The following is an 18,397-nucleotide window of genomic DNA, read 5'->3' on the forward strand; positions in this document are numbered from 1 at the left end:
AAAAAAAGATGTTTACAGTTCTATTAATACTGTTGTCATTCTAATTATCAAATTCAATCTCTTATCTCTCTTACCCTTGAAATTACAAATACATTTTGTATTAAAATGTTTAAATCATAAATTCTGCAAATATAGGTTGCTATATACAAATTAAAAAAGTAGCTGCAGATGAGAGGTTCCATTGGTTTATTAGATTAGCTTATTTTCGTAAATTCAGTATTTTTAATTTCAGAAACTGGTAGACACTATATTTCTTTCCTGATTTTTAATTGTTAATCATTGTTTTTATTGTAATTACGTCGATTTTAATTAGTATTTCTGTTATATAATCTATTTGTTAACAATATAACAATATTATTATAAATTGTACTGTTCTATCTCGTTCCAAGAACGTGCTGCTATCCTAGCTTGTGATATAGAGGTGTAATAAGTCACAGATAAGCCTTCGGATGCGTAGTTTACGATCATCTTGTAATGCATCTTGTTTATTCAATGCTGTGTTGTAATATAATTTATTATTTACTGCCAGGCACGTGGTAGCTAATGGGATTTAAGCTCTAAAGATGTTCATATCGATGTTGCCTTCATATGATGGTTTTACAAGATCTGTATATTTTTTTTCTAAAATAACAGGAGGTAGTTAAAAATATATTGGTTAGTAAAATGGTTAAGAGTTGGAAAATGGTAATTTGAAAAAAATGATTTGAATGTTCCAAATTTAATTCTAAAATAAATAAAATTGAATTTAAGTACAACTGCTTAGTTTTATTTTTTCATTTTTAACTTATCTCCGAGCAAAATAAAATAATAATAATGAATCAGTAATTGAATTAGAATCACAAATGTCGTATACTACGAAAATTAATACCCAAATCCTTTCCGTGTTTACATTAAGGCGGTCATGTTTGAGATGAATATCTTCTCCTCGAAATCGGATTTACTTGACTGACTAACGTTTGGTTTTTTAGTGATATTTTGAATACTTTCAAAAATGTTGTTTTTCTAGAAAATCTGTTGAAATGTTGTTTATGTTTAGTGGAGCAGTAAAACCAGTGTAATACTAACAAAAATAATTTCTATATTTATGATATTTTTATAAAGTTTATACTTATTAAGAATTTTTAGAGTTAGTCTGGCTTGAGTCTTATGTAAGTAAAGTAACTATTGTAACTACCACATCTATACGGCTTTACAGTGAATTGTCGGGCCATATCCATTTAATAAAAATTACAAATAATTTAAAAAAATCATTATAGTAATGCCGATTTGGTGGGAAACATTGCTCTCTAATATTATTGTATTTTGATTATTTCTGAATTTGAATTTAATTGTATCCAGTTTTTCAGATTATTGATAGTAGTGGTTTTTGGACGCTAATTGCAATGGCTATGGTTTTCAGGGTGTTACCAAGTTTAGGCTAGGTTTATCAACACAGTCACCGAATTAACATTACCACTCTGTTCTACTGTGAGTATTTCATTTTCCTGAAGTGACAGAAAACTGCCACCGTGAAAACGTACCTTAAAACAATTTAGATTTATAGAGGTTATATCTATGAATAAAATATTTTATTAGAGAAGTACATTAATATGAATTACACTCCTAGTAGCCTAATGAAGTTGAGATTTTTTCGCTAATCGTTGGCTTTGATATCACAAATTTTACATTTTCCTCTGGAATGCCTGATATATTTGATTCCAAAGGTATGTCATCTGTGCATAATGATATAATTTTTTATATTAATTATATAATATATGTAATGAATTGTTCTGTGAAAAAAACAATAAGTTATACCTGAGTTATTTTTACTATATTAATTTGAAGAAATTGTTCTTTGCAAACGTTCTGCTACGGAAGCGCTAAGTCAGGAAGAGAAAATATCGAACTAAGGTACAAGTGAACTAACATGGAACAATTGATTTAAAGTTCAGGGAGGGAAACAGATGTTACATTATTTTTGTTGAGTTATTTATTCGATTGAATTTAGAATGAAAATATCTATTCTTTCAGAAATTGTGAAAAAATATTACATTGTATTTTGTGATTTTTTTTTGTATTCTTACACTCAGGAAGAAAGAGGATTACTTTAATAAATAAAAATTTACCATACTTTATCACTTGACTCATTCTTGATAATATTAGTTAATATAATTAGATTGAACAATCAAATACAAATACATAAATAGTAAATAGTGCTAAATGCTAGGCATGAGGAGTAAAAAATATTATATAATATAGTTACTTCATGATTATAATTAAGAAGTGACTACATATAATCTAATGAAAAGATAGTCGATCCTGAAGATAGTAGGAGAGTTCTGAAACGCTGATGTATGAAATTAAGATATTAATAGAAAGAAATGTTTACAAAAAATACTTTATTACTACCTACTAGTTTGAAAAATATTTTTGATATTATAATTTTTTGTTATCTATTCTTTGTCAGGTTCTCTCTCACTGAAACAACAACATACTATCACTAACTAAAACGGATGAAAAAAAAAAACAACTCTAAAATAGCACAATAGCCCTGCAAAAATATTTCATCAGTTTCTGGACTATATTATTCGCAGCACTCCATTACGACAAAACGCTCTTATGCGTTAAAATAACCCGGTACACCAGTGGAGCAGAACATGGCGGACTAAAGTGAGCCTCACAAAAGCGAGCTCCGAATCCGTGAAACAGATGTCGCTGCAGATTACAAGGATCAGACGATCCCGACACAATTTATTCTGGTAATTCCCTGGAAAAGGCACTCCCCTACATTGTGACTTCGCCCGATGACAAAGGCAAGGCAGCTGTGCTCCTAATTTGCTCTACCCCCGGAGCCCATGGGCCGCCTGCCATTGTGACGAACGGGGACACAAAAAACGGTGAAATAGTGCGCCGTATTAAAGATGAATTATTCATAAACAGATAGAAACATCACTGCCCTCAAATGATTTATCCTCGGAAGGCCGATCCTAACGATGTAGAACGGTAGCGCTTGGAGCATATTGTTCCCGACCTGGCCAACCTGTCAGGTATTAGGTTCTCAAGAGATTTACAATCCTGATTGCTTAATGATATATGGCGGCGATCATTATACCTCGAGCTGATTGCGTTAACTATAATAAGTTATTGCATTTAGAGTCATTTTCTTTTCCTCCGAAAATCTGGTCCGTTGCGCCCATCACACATTCACTTTTCCTTGTACTTACGTTTCCAAGTTTGGAGGAAATAGGTGGATAACTGTTCAAGTATTTTTTGTGATTTTCCAAAAAAAAATCTTTTTTTATTTTTTTATTTTATTTATTTATTGATATTTACAACTGTATAAAAAAATACAACAAGTAAATTTGATCATAATGACATAATGATATGATACAGGATGTAGAGAAACTACCCAGTAGTAGAACTCTAAAAACAGTTTACAATATAAGGTCACGAGGCCATCTTCTTTTCAGGCGCCTCGGAGGATTGCCAGGAATGGAAGAGGAAGCAAGGCTAGAAACTAGTGGGTTTGGGTGGTTAGGGAGTTTATTATGGAAGGAATAATATCGGGTTCGGGGGAAAAAAAAAATCTAAGACGATAAACTATCTATAACTAAATACATATCTAGTGCTCTTGAGATGGAAATATGAAATTTTGAATTTTTTTCTACCAAGAATACAATACTATAACAAAATATAACGAAGTCGTAACATTGCAAGAGGTTTTTCGAGTACTCTCGTTTTTTCTTAGATTATATTTTTGTTTTTCTCCTTTAGTTATTCGTCACATTTTTTAATATTTTGGATTTATTCATTAAATATTTCTGCCAACAATGAGAACTATGCTTATTTATTTCGAATAAAAAAAGTTAAAGATACCTTAAAGGATGATTTTTTTAAACCTTCATCGTTCATTTCATGTCAAACTATTTGAATGAGTATATGACCTATCTGATATTAAAGAAAATTTAATTGCACATTGATATACTGAATTTAATTAAAACCGTTACTGTCGTTATTGAGGATATCGAAAAAAAAAAAATGTGAAAAACGATTCTAAGAATTAACACTTTCGGTTTGTTGATTTTATCGAAAACGTTTCTGACCATTTTCCGCTTTTGAGTTATACTGTCTACCAACACACACACAGGCGTACAGAGACCATTTTGAAACATTTAGTTATTTGGACTCAGAGGACCTCAAAACGTGTATTTTCTTCGAAAACTGGAATGAAAAAAAAAATTAACGTACGAAATACTTCACCTTATTATATATTTCATATATAAGTAAGTGAAAATAAAAATGACCTTATCTGGTGTAACAAATATAGTTATCAACATTTATGCTCAGTATACTTGATAATCAAATAATTTGTACTTACATGATATGAATCAAATTAATTAAACTAGACATTTGTACAATATAAACTATATGGAGGTGAATTGGTTTAACTTATGTTTCCACAGTTGTAGTTTTCTGTTGTCGTAGTAATGAGAACTTGAAACAATTGGTCAGGGTGGTGATGTCATGTACTGTGACAAAATTTAGTACCTTACCTAAACCAGTTAACCCTCTTGAACCCATGACCATTGCAGTTAGGACCTAAGTACGATTCCTGTTTTAAGGTTAAAAACTTAAATTAAATAAAATAAATTTCAAATTGAGAAATCATCAATACAAACCAATAAGAGCAATGCTTTTCCGCTCATTCGCCATTGCAGTTGATTCGATAGATAAGGTCCATTAGTTCTCTGTCATTAAGGACTCAGCCTTGATGAAGACCTGCAAATTGAGGCGAAACATTTGTTACTAATAAATAGTTTCAACTATTTTAACACCTTTCTTGACCGAAATTCGGACCATCTTCCTATAATCTAAAAAAAAAAATGATAATAAATTTCTGAAATAAAAATTTGAATAAGATTTTTACTCCCCTAATTAGACACTAAAATCTAGAAGTAGACTGGGTGGTGAGCCTATATTTTACACACAATGTTAATTATTTGTTTATTATTCTACCTCGCTAACAATAAAAAAAAAAGTATTTATTTAAGGAAACAATTGGCATTAAATTGATTCAAACAAAATTATGGAGGCCGAAAACAGGAATTATTAGCAATCTTTTTAAAAATTAAGTTCCAGTAGTTAATACGTCCTAATCTATTAATCAAACTTCTGGCATGCTGTTTGTCATTAATTTCTTTAAATTAATAATTTACTTATTTTCCTAATGTATGTGTGTACTTTAAATGTCCCATTATTGTTAATTTTTGTTTTTGTTTTTCAGGTAAGTGGTATTGTAGAAGTGCTAGAAATCATGAACTGTCTAATGGTTCTTTCTTGTGAGTACTGGTTTTAGATCTATACAATGTAGTAATTCAATCCGTTATGAAGAGTGTTGTTTTGAATTTTTTATTGAAATTTATTAATTTCATTTAATATAAAAAAATGTTGATGAACTATTCTCGGTAGATGACTAGAGTATGTAATAGATTACTTTAATTTTTTTTTAATTTTTTCTATTTTACAAATTTTATATATAACCCTAAAATGACTCAATTTAAGGTTGCTTTTTTTCTTTCTCTCTTTGTGTGTTTAAAGGCTAACATTCAAACAATTTTTAGAAGTTATGATCAGATGTACTTTTGTAATATTGTTTCTTTAAATTCTAGAGATTCAAGAATTTTCGTTAGAGTTTTATTGAGAATGTTGACATCAACATTCTAACATTTAATACATTACTGCAAGACTTGTTGTAGGATATAATGTATCAAATAATATTGTGATTCGGTGATAAACAGTTATAAAAAAGGATGAACATACATATGCATTTTATATTAATTAACCTTTAAATTAAATAATAATAATGGAATATTAATCTTGGCCGTCTGTAGTAGATTGTTGGAAGATAGTCCGAATGCGGTCAATAAAGTTACAATATAGTAAAATAAATAGTATTTATTGGTAATCTTAAATAGTTACCACTCATAATTATTTAACGGCTACCAATAAATAGTTTGTTACTGTTTTGTACTTTTATTGACCGCACTTGGACTATTTTCCTACAATTGAAATAATGATTATAAATTTAAATAATGATATTAATAAATTTATATTACTCTCAAACATCATTGAACAAAGAATCAGTCTACGATTTGGCATTACATGTTTATCAAGACAGAAAACGTTAAATCATTATTAAATTAAATCTTTATTCTAGGACACTTGGTCTCCTAAGGATAACAATTCGGAGTAATTTCAACAACATTTATCTGGCTAAATTAATAAAGATCTTATATTAAATATAACTATAAAAATAATTATGTATATAACTCATAAGTTATATTCTTATCCAAGAGTTCCTAGTTTTATGAAAAATGGAAAATCAAGGAGAAAGATGTATAATTGATCTTTGAATGATCTAAAAGAGGGATGGATAAACATAGCGTGAGGTTGTTTTTGTGTATGAAGTATAAAATGACTGCCTACAAGAGCATTTTTCTGATAAAAAAAAATTGAGATGGTACGTTACCCCTAAAAAAAATATGATGTTTATTTGACGCTAATATTGCTATTATAATATTGACACAATTCACAAATCTTTAAGATTGAAGCGCGGACATCAGTTTCCGGAGCTTGTGACGTAACTCATTGCCGAAATGGGTCAGTAGTGACTCAATGTGAAGGTATTCGCTGGGGCTTCGGGCATGAATTATACCAGGCAGTCAGCTATCGGTTCCAGGAGGGAGAGGAGGAAATGTAATGAGCTCTGAAAGATAAATGAAAGAGGACTCTTATCAGGTGAGCAAGCACCGCTCTAATGAACTATGAATATGAAAGCAGACAGCTAAGATCCCTTTGCGAACCTACTTCTGTTACAATCCTTTAACGGGTTGTCTTCAGGACGGTGAAGAAGCAAACCATCTGTGAGACATCAAACAAGTGTCAAAAAAGAATCATTCGCGCAATAGGTAATGAGTGATGTGAGTTATTAATTCAATATTTGAAGAATAAGACTTACTATGTGGAGTGTTTTTATGAGGTTTGCACTAGTTTATAACTAATCCTACAGAGCTTATAATGAATGCTTAAATTTCTGACCAATCTAAAGGCGAATAATGTAAATTAACGAGCTCAACAACTTTGGACCTAAACATTTACTTTTATTACTTTATTAAAAGTTACAATAACATTGAAATATAATTCATATAAACTAGTTAAATTACTTCATGACTTGAGGCTACAAATTGGTTCATTGCACTTGGTAAATAATGAATCAACATGGTAATAGTTGGGAGATATAAAGGAAATCAGGGAGAGAGGTCATATATATAAACTAAAATCTTGTTACTAACTTAACGTTCATTTGCTTATTGGGACCTAAAAGGATATTATCCTTCCGTTATTAACTCTTTACTCATCTATATCAACTATTTCATAACCTTAGGGAAAAAAATATGGGCTCGGTATCTTTCATAATATAACTCTCATTTAGGCCTTAGTTATTTCTTCAAATTTTGCTGCTACTATAATACTACATAAAAAAAAAAAAAAATTATATTTGACGTTGACGTTGTATCGTAGACACCAGTTACTTTTTGACAATCATTATACCCTCTTAGCTTCGGAACAGTCAATAGAGGGACCACAGTAAAGAAAGGAACTCCTGTCTATGATAATATTTTTGGAACATGTCTGTTTTTAATTAAAACTATTTTTTTTTTTTTTTTTGTCAGATGTGCTACTATTCTAATAATAATGCAAGTAACCATTATATTTCACCAATCGCTTGCTCATTATGTTTTCTTAATAGCTTGGAGACCTCTATGAATAAATAGAAATTGACCTTGTCAAATAAAAAACTCTCCTTGAGAACCTCACGTCACTAAATTGAATCTTCATGACAATCATGCATATTCTTTCTTAATTATGATCTTAATGATAATGTATTATTAATAGTATTAATAACTGCAAATGTTATTAGTGTAGAACGAAAATGCGTACGGACTTATTTTAGACACGCAATACTCAAATTTTGTGTATTTCTTTTCGCATAAACTTTTCTTGATTTATTAATAATAATTATAATAACAATAATAATAACAACAATAATAATAATATTAAAGGCTTAGGAAACAATAAGGTTCCTTATTATTATCCTTTCATAATAAGTTTTCCTGGCCCAGAAAAAATATAACGCGAAATAATGAAATCAAATTATTAGCCTTATTTTGCATTTTTATAACAACTCTTTCATATTTACGAAAAATAGAACAACAACTTATGCATTGAAGTTTTAAAAAAAAAAATTGCATTTTACGTAAAAATCTATCTTGACAGGAGCTGGAAAATCAAACTTTTTAGGCATGTACAGAATAATGCTATCAAAAGTTAGGTCTGGAAATTCATTTCCTTCATGTACCTATATCTCGAAAACTTAATAAGTGATTTAAAAAATAAAAACTAGTTTTGTATATATATTTTCCTTATATACCCAGTGCACATTTCAATGAAACACAGTATATAAACATAGTATACATTTCACAACCCTTCTCAACCCTTAGAATACGTCTATATTAAGTCGATTGCAACACACTTTTAAGATAAAAGTAGATCTATACTGAAAAGTTGGCCACCTTATTCATTCAACCCATTTGTTATAATAAAATGTAATAAGTCAAGATATAGTTCAGTAGTTTCAGAAAAAAATACTTTTTCTAGACAAAACCTATTATTATTTCAAAAAGTCGAGACTTTCCTTCATATTGATTTCAGTTACTCCCATGTCGGATCTGGTTCTGAGAAGCCATTAGGTTTGAAGGTTCTGGAGAAGAAGTGATGACGTGATTGAGACAAAAAAAAAATAGTGAGATAAATTTAATACAAAGAATTATGACGGCTATAACTCTCTAACGACGGCCTGAAGATTTTTCTCTAAATTTCAATCTCTTTGAATTATCTCTAAATGGCCCCTAGATTGATAATTTTTTTTTTACTTTTTAAGCATTAATGACTCAAAATTTATGAGTCTGCCACAGTTAAGAGTACTCACGGCTAGAAAAATAAGATGTGATAATAAAAAGGTTTTGTAAAAAAACAGTAATGACATTCATTTCTGTTTAAATAAAATTGTGTAATTTACATCTATTGGAAATATCTTTTACCTGAAATAAGTTTACTCAAAATCGAGGTTAAAATAGTGGTAAATATGCCGTTTTCCGCTCTACGTCTGATTGCCTTCAGTACGACGTAAAAGCCATTTAGATATTTCTTTAGAAATTTATGTTAAACTGTTTCTTAATGCACTACTTGTCGAAAGCAATCTCGAGAGCCCATAGGAAAAATAAGCTCGACTTAAGAAATATATTTGTAAACACTTAAATTGTTATAGAGTGACCAGACAAGTTCAAGTGGCGTGAAAGAGGAATGTTTCCAGCCAGAAAGAAAATGGCTTTGCGCTCGCTGGAGACAGAGCGAGGAAACCGTCCATTAGCCGTTAGACAAATTAACGGAAGCTGTTCGTGAAGGATTCCAGGCTTGCCAACAGTCGCGACGATCTGGGCTCCGTCCTTGGAGTGCTTTCCTAGGAGACATCTTTGTTTTCCGCCATCGGCCTGTGACCACTCCGGAGTTGTTATGTTACAATATATATGTTTTAGCCAGAGCACTCTGGCTGTACTGTAGGTGATAATGGAATCTGTAATAATAAAGATATGAACCTTTAGGTATAAATACAAAGTGTTGTTCACTGCATATTAAAAGGTCTTATAGGATTAATAAGTTATTATATCATTAATCTAATATCAAATACGTTAAAGAATCGTTACATGAGATTGTTTAATGAAGAAGATAAATTTGCTGAACCACTTCTTTCAAGTCCTGCAACATCCAATTTCCACTAATTGGAATCCTGATCAAATTGATGGTGACAAGAAAAATCAATCATGCATAATGAAAAAGAAAATAACAACAAACTGTACTACAGTTATCTATGAATGGTCAGAGGTTCAGCACTATGTAAAAAATTGTTGTTCTTGAACAACGGATGTGCACCTAGGTGATTAGTTCGAGATCACGCTCAAGCTCCAGGTTTTTCTCCAATTAAGAATACCCACTTAATAGTGGCTGGGTATCTTTCTGGGAGCTACTTAACCCTCAAGGTTGACTTATAGTTAAGTTAACAGAACGAGTAACTATCTGCCTCTGTTGGAATCGAACCCGTGGCCTTGAAGGTAGTAAGACGAAGCATTTCACACAGTATTAAATACATAGGATAATCGTTTAAATTTTATTAGTTAGATCTTCAAATATATGTATGTGAACTTGAGGCTGATTAAATAATAATACAACTGTATTTTGGAACGCTTCGGTATTTTTGGTATTCGTACACATGCCCTACAGTTAGAAAATAAGAGTTTTTTTAAATATTTTTTTAAACGAATTATTTAACATTCAAATTTGCGGAATAAAAATTAAGAATAATAAATAGAAACATTATTTAAAATTGTTTATTAACTAATGTTGTCTAGATCTAATAACTAAAATATTACATTTCTATTGGTAAACTTGTTTTAGTTTCATTTAATTTTTAATTTTTTCGAAATGTATCTATTTTTCTCATAAACTTGATATGTTTAGATGAACTTAGACTTTTAAATTGCGGTATATATTATTTTCACTAAGATTTTTTAGAGTTGAGACATTGTTAAACACATGTTATAGATGTTAGTTACTCTTTCTGAAAAAACAATATAATTATTTTTAATCATATCAGTTTCTATAAAGCTTGTAAGTTCTACATAACTGGTTTTCCGTCCAGGTAATATATTTCGCACGGAGTGAATTATGGCAGGCTTTGTTCTGCATTACACCTGCCAAAATAAAAGATCAAAGATATAAAGTGTATTGTGTTTTCGAAGTAATCTTCCAAGAGGAGATTGGAATAAGTTTGTAAAATTGTGTTACGACGCAGTAAAGAACTTGGATTCAATTTTCCTTTTTACCTTTTAAGTGGAAATTTCAATTTCTGAAATTCTTATTTATTGCCAGGGTTTTAAAGAATAAGTATTCGTAGGTATATTGTTTAAGCACTTGTAAGAAGCAGATTATATTTTTAAGGAGTAATCTATCAAAACGAAAGATTTTTTTTGTTCATAAAAATTCTGCATTTAAAGCTTACTCAAGTTTATTTGAATTTTTTTTAAATTATTTATTTTAAGTTAAATTTTCCCCGTTGAATGCAGGTGTTATTATTATAATTAGATGTAACTATTCAACATTTTTAATAAAAATTTCACTCCTTTAAATAAGATCCTGGCCTCTAATATTTTTTAAAAAATACTTTTCCAAAAGTGGATGTTTAAAGATCATCTTCTTAAAAACAGTTAAAATGAAATTTAAATTACTTTAATTATATCTGTATCATCGTATGCCCTCCATTTTGTACAGGGTACAAGTCAAGAGGAACCTTGGCTATGTACCTCATCAATTGAAGTTAGTTTCTCAAATTTGTAACATCCTTGATTAGCAATCAGACGATTGAATAATGGAAGCGACTGGATAATGGAAGCACCAAGCATAAGGGTAAAAGTCATTTTGAGGTTGTAATGCAGCCTTAGATGTTATATCAGTTTGTTTGAACATACGAGTAATATGTGAATATACTTTCTTGTGACCTAGTTTCTGTTTTGTTACTTTTACATTAAGATAAGTAAATATTTTTATGAAAAGTCATTTTCATTTCCTGAAGCCATAGAAACCCCTGCGATGTTTCTAATAACTGTGGCTAATTTTTATCTAGTATATTTGCAATATTAAAAGGATGTTAGGGTTAATTGGCTCTGTGCCAACTTCACAGTTTCGTTGTCAATATTTGTATTTAAAAAAATAAATAAATGAATCGGTGCAGTTTATTATCACAGGTCATTTGTGTAAACATTATTATTGAGGAAAAGTAAGCTTTTAAATTTTTTAGGTATTTATGCTGATCGAATAGCATTAGTTTATGCAGTAGAAGATAAAGAATAGTTGTATTTGTACAAGGCCACAATTAAAAATTTGTCAGCAAAAAAAAAAACTGAAAGTGGGACTAAAAATAACAAGTAGAAATATATATTGTCTGATAAAAAAAAAAAATAAAAATGTTCAGATTTTTTCTTTACTAATATTCAGTCCGAAGAATTTTATGTGCTGAAAATCTGGCTAGAGGAGATCATAACACACACAAAAAAGGCAATCCTTCCCCGCCGGACTTGTCCCGCTAAGACCCCCGGGGGGCAAAGGCCCTCACTTTTTAAATATTAGCTTAAAACAGGAAGAGTAAACTTTAAGACAGTCAAACCGAGCAATATTTAAAAAGCGTCTGAAATCGAAAAACAGATGAAATCGAAAGATCAATTACTCCATTATAATAATCCTTCTCATTCAACCGAATCTAAACCACCTCAAAATGATGAGTTACATTTGATACAGATCCTCAAAATGATAATTTACTATTTGATTCAGATGAATCCATGGATATGCCAACTTACGCCAGACAGGGCTAGTTGAGCCTGTAAAAGACCTTAGGGAAAACCTTTTTTTTTACTGCTGATCATCTTTTTAAAATAATTATGCCTGTACTAATTCATAACTGAAGAAGTAATCATTGAGTTGCAAAATTAAATTTAAACTATAATTATCCCAGGTACACAAAAATCAAAAACCAAAATCTTGGCTGACCCCGATCTTTCTTGTAGTAGTTCAATTGATTTTATTTTTCCCATTGTTAACACGATAACGACATAGGAACAAAGGAATTTCTATTTGTTATAATAATAAAAAAATATTTTCCGATATCTAAAATAAATTGTATTTTTTTTCGTTCACAAAGATTATTACAAAGTATAATTCAAGTACTCGATAGTGGCCTAGATAAATAAAATAAAATTTATCATCTATGCTTATAATTCATCTCTGTCATCCAAGACATCTTCAGAACATAATTCTTGTTGCATTAACTCACGATATTCCCCTGAGAGACTTGAAGTGAAGCCTATGACGAACGAGAAAACGTGACCTTTTTAATAACACGGAGCACGTTTTGGCATTGAGTAGGTGTAACTGGGCATACCTCATGATCTTTCGGCACTTCAATAGCGGTTCGAACATGTACATGAGTGTTTACAAAGTTCAATGAGTTTTTTTTTTTTTTTTTATAAGCCTACTTTAGTGAATGTAAATTAAAAATTTTCGCCTTCTTTTTATGGCGGGTGGGGTGGATCGGGCTATTAAATTAATAAATATGTAGGTATCTCCAAAAAAAAATTAGGCTTCTAAAAATTAAACTCATTGTAATTAGGCGTATAAATCGTCGACTATAGAAGCTGTTGATAGTATTTATGGCGAGATGTTTTATAACAAGTTTTTTTTATCAAAAGTTTATATATCAAATTCTCAAACTTCTTCTTTTTTTTTCTTTTACATACACAACTAAAAATTATTCAGTACATTTCAGAATTCAATTGCAGAATTCAAAATTTCAAAATGTAACTTACATACATGAGATGCTAGCACATTTTTACCACATGTAACCACAAAGTTTTTGATAATAAAATTCCAAACGTGGCTGTTGTGACTAGAAAACTCCTCCAATTTATTGCCTGTGCTATTTTCTGAGCTTATTCAATCTGGAGTTAGATAATTCTTCTTTAAAAAAAAAAAATTTTTTACTGTGATTGTTCGAAATTATCGGGATGTTTACTCTTCATTTATTCCAAATTAATCAGGCTTTAGATTTATGTCTATTTCAATTTTGACATTACTCGTTCAATATAAAAATTCATTGATTGCCATTATTTAAATAATTTGTTATTATTATAAGATGATTAATTGAAACACTTGGTTTTAGCTGATTTTGAAGAATAAATGTTAAAAAAACAATATATCTTTTTAAAAACTAATAACAGTGAAACTAAAAAAAAAAAGAAAAACTTGCAATTTGGATACGACAAAATTTATAATAAAAAAATTACAAATATAAATTTACAAAAAAAAAAAAAAATAAAACCTGCCGTCTCCCAAATAATCCTAAATTTCTAACCAATGTTTTGCGGATTGAGACATAAGCAGCTCATCACAAAAATATATATTAATACAGACCAGAAATAGTACATCTCAAATTCAGTTGAGAACTGGTATTTAGAAAAACAATTTCAAACGAAATTTAAAAGGTTTTATCACCTTAGGAAAATATTAGAATCGGGTATTAACAAAAATCGATTGTCAAGAAGGTCGAAGGTCAAGAATAAATTTCTCTAATTTAATTATAAAATCTCAAGAAAAAAGATTTAGATATTCTTTGAGAAAAATGGTGTTTCTATGAGTACTGCTATCCTTACAGGTTGAAGCAACCGCTAGTACACATTTCCCAGGCTGGTGACTGTGGGGAAAAGCATACCTAACTAGAAAGCATACCTTCACCAGTGCCAAAGGACCTAACGGTATGGCGTTGTCACATCCAACCTTCGACAACCGCTTCCAGCTATCTCAAGCATTTTAGCCACTAAGGGCTAAAGAAATCCAAGATCTTTAGTGAACGGGCACTTCCCAAAATAGCGTTGCTGTTATCGACTGTGCGAAATTTTGTTGAGAAATTTAAATCGTTCATTAAACTGCAACCACACTAGTTGCTATTATTATAAAAAATAATTATATCTAATTATATATTATATATATAAAAATATTTTATTCTGACTAAAATTAGTATTTGATATAAAAAGTAACTAGAAATATTTTTTCATTGTAATTATTTCCTTGTATTGCATTTATTACATTAATTAACATACTTATATAATACATGAGTGTAGTATAAAGTTTTATTATAATGATAAATTGCATTATCAGCATTTATTACTACATCCTTCTTGTCAACACTCAGAACTCCTTCGAGCAGCTTCCTTGTTCTGCTCCGTATAGTTTCCCGTGCCCTAAACAATAGTCCTTTCACGGTGAAGTCTCTTTCACAAAATTATTGCAGAACTTCTTCGTTTAGAAAAAGGGATATCCTTTATTTCTTCCATTTCCTTTCCCAACTTACCAACCTGGTTGAGTTCGTTGCTCTTGGACCTTAAATAGGTATCTCGTCTCAAAATAGACTTTTCTGTCTTAAGGAAAGCAACAATGCCAAGTAAAGCGTGGGCTGTACTTGATATTTTCAGCAAACCTCATCGACAAAGGAAAAGTTTTTTCTTTACAGAGCCTCTTCAAACCCATTCTCTTGTGCATACTGACGTGTTGTAAGGTGGGTTGTTAAATCTTCGACAAATGTCTATAAGTGATCAAACCCTAGTTATCCTCACTTAATTTTTCTTTGGTAGAATATAATACATTGCTAGGTGAAACCATTGTTGGCTGGTCAACAAATTTTAAGAAAAAATTGTACTTAAGTTATTAACATTAATCAGACAATAATTCTGTCAGTTGGAATATAGTGCTGTCCTTGTCCGCAAAAGATGTAACGTGGTCGACATTCAAGTAAGCACCCTATCTTATGTCTTCGGCCTTTCTTAGGTTGGACTGATTTATATTTTATTATATAATTAATTAATTGAGGAAGAAGGAGCTAAAACGTTGAGACGAGGGTTCCTGAGAGCATGATTCAGAATGGGTTCGATTCACACCTGGGACAGTCAATATTTATTTCACAGCAGAATTAGAAGAAATAAATGTGGGCATTCCCTCTCTGGGGCTGCATAATTATTCAAGGGAGGACTTAAGCTATAATTAAAAAAAAAAACGTTAATATATTTATTTATTTTCTTTTTAAACAATTTTGATCTCTTATCTCTCAACTTTATTCTTTTTAACATCCGACGTTTCGACCTCTCAGGTCATTCTCAAGGATTCCTTATTCTGTCTGTATTCCTTTTCTTTCCTTAAATTCATTAATGCCGGCTAATTGCCTTTGTCCCAATATTTTCTTCTATTAAATTATTTCCTAAATTTAAACATTTCAATAACAACTTTTATGTTCTTTAACAAACCCCAAACATTAAAGAACATAAAAGTTGTTATTGAAATGTTTAAATTTAGGAAATAATTTAATAGAAGAAAATATTGGGACAAAGGCAATTAGCCGGCATTAATGAATTTAAGGAAAGAAAAGGAATACAGACAGAATAAGGAATCCTTGAGAATGACCTGAGAGGTCGAAACGTCGGATGTTAAAAAGAATAAAGTTGAGAGATAAGAGATCAAAATTGTTTAAAAAGAAACTAAACCACTCTCAAACAACTATAATAATAAAAAATAAATCTAATATTTATTTATATTATCACTAGTATTATTTGTTTTCTTTTTTTTTTGTTTTTTTAATACCAGTTTTAAGATATAGCCCTGGGCAGGAGGCAGATTTCTGTCGTGCAAGTAATATCACAACAGTGTGAATGTGTAATGCTTGTTTACACATTTTTAGTAAACATGACCAACCTAACTTGGTGAATGAATGATAAAAACTGATGACTAAACGTCAGCAGTTTCGCTATAAAGAAAAATAGAAACATAAAAAATACAATTGTATAACTTAATTTAAGTTAAATGTTCATGAGGACCAAAAGTAACTTGTTGCGCATGCGCTGACTTTTGAACCTATTATTATTATCTACAACGTGTAGTATCCATGCAATAGAATCGCACAGGGTTATTGAAAAATATCTTCGATTTTTTTGTTTATTTATTTTTATAGGCTTACTTCATACTTCCGGAGTGCTGAACAGGAATCTAAAGTTGTTCAACTATTTTTTTTTTCTTGACAAAATTGAAAAATCTTTACTAACCACTAAAAATCATTTATTTTTATCAGTTTTTAAGGTAAGGTTATCTTACATTTAAGTAAATATGTAAAAATACTTGAAGTTGAAGTTTCTATGCGTGATTGACGATCTATGTGGTTTTTAAAAATATGATTGGCGATTTCTATAAAACTTACTAATATAAAAGTGAGTTTCTGCAAAAACTAAGGGAGAAGCGAATTTTTATTCTGATCAAAAAACTATTAATCCAATTTTTATTCTGATCAAAAAACTATTAATCCAATTTTTATTCTGATCAAAAAACTATTAATCCAATTTTTATTCTGATCAAAACAGTTAGCTCGCTACAGTTTTCAGAGATTCTGAGGCAGAAGGCCTAATCATTTTAATTTTGTTCTGGACATCTCCCTTTTTGGGATCCTATTAATATTTCCAAATTTAGTTTTTCCAATCAAAAGATACACGGACAAAATATTTTGAAAACTGAAGTGTTCGCAAAAAATGAAAATATTCACAGATTCAATTATGTTATCCCAATATGATTATAATTGTTATTGTGTAATTAAAATTATTGTTCTACATTGATTAATGGGCGCAATCAATCCAGAGCATTAGTGATAATCTCACTAATCTAAGGTAGTATCCAGTTAATCCTTATATAATTGATTTCAATTTTCCCATAGGAACATTTTAATATGATGATCACACTGAATTATCTGATTTGGCTGTCCAATGAATACAGAAATTATTCTTTATGGAATCATTATATATGGTTTTTAAATTTGTTATTGATTTTTTTGCTGCTATCTTATGTTTTTTATCAATTTTAATTATTTATTTTAAATGTGGTATTCCTTTCTCTCTTACCGAAGACAGGGAAGGTATAGGGAAACTTTTTATTCATGCCGAAAATGAAAAAAAAATTGTATGTGCTCAAATAAAAAATTTTACGTTTTGAACATCTTGGGATAAATTTGATACCGTGACTGTAGTCAAATTTGTATTGGAGGATTATCGATGGAACCGTTTGTCAGATTTTGATATTTTCTTCGAATGTTCGGATTGGTGACTAATTGGTCCTATATCTATTTTAAACTATTATGTTTCGTAAACAGTGATTTAGATGGGTTAAGACACATTGTTTTTCTCCAAAAGTATGAGACAACTTTGTCCACCTGAATATTAAATTAAGAAAATAAATTCTAAAATTGAAGGTTAGCGTTGGTATGATTCATTAGAAATATTAGCGAATTTTTTCTTCAACTTTTGCTTATGTCCGCGTAAACCTATTTTCTATCACTTTTTTTTTTAAAACCTCAAAGCTTACTTTCAAAGTTGATTTACCTCAAATCTGGAAGATTGTTTAAGATTAGCGTAGACATGGTATACTAATAATATTTACTAAAACAATTCTAGGTGGATTAAGACCCAAATATTAAATTATATTTAAATGAAAAACACCTCAATATCAACCTTAATAGATAGTATTTATTTACCTTTTTTTTTGTCAAAAAATGAATGTTGCCGGGGAAAGTTGATTAATCACATTGCGCAGTTAACTACAAAAATATTTGATGTGCCATAAATATTTTTGTTTACAAAACTTGAGAAATGTTTCATTAAAATAAAGA

General features: G+C 30.0%; 1 long non-coding RNA gene across 3 annotated transcripts in view; it reads left to right on the forward strand.

The window, feature by feature from the left end:
* Window positions 1–18,397, forward strand: part of LOC136795563 (uncharacterized) — a 461,741-nt gene that overhangs the window by 272,375 nt on the left and 170,969 nt on the right. Inside the window, exon 3 of one of the 3 annotated variants that reach the window (XR_010843189.1) lies at window positions 5,264–5,282. The exons of the other annotated variants lie outside the window; for them this stretch is intronic. This is a non-coding gene — a long non-coding RNA (uncharacterized lncRNA). Of the gene's footprint in view, window positions 1–5,263; window positions 5,283–18,397 lie in introns of those variants that run through there. 3 annotated transcript variants of the gene reach the window in all.

This window comes from Halyomorpha halys, unplaced genomic scaffold (genome assembly GCF_000696795.3).
Source record: "Halyomorpha halys isolate HHAL.00 unplaced genomic scaffold, Hhal_1.1 Scaffold51.1, whole genome shotgun sequence".
In the NCBI taxonomy this organism is placed as follows: Eukaryota; Metazoa; Arthropoda; class Insecta; order Hemiptera; family Pentatomidae; genus Halyomorpha; species Halyomorpha halys.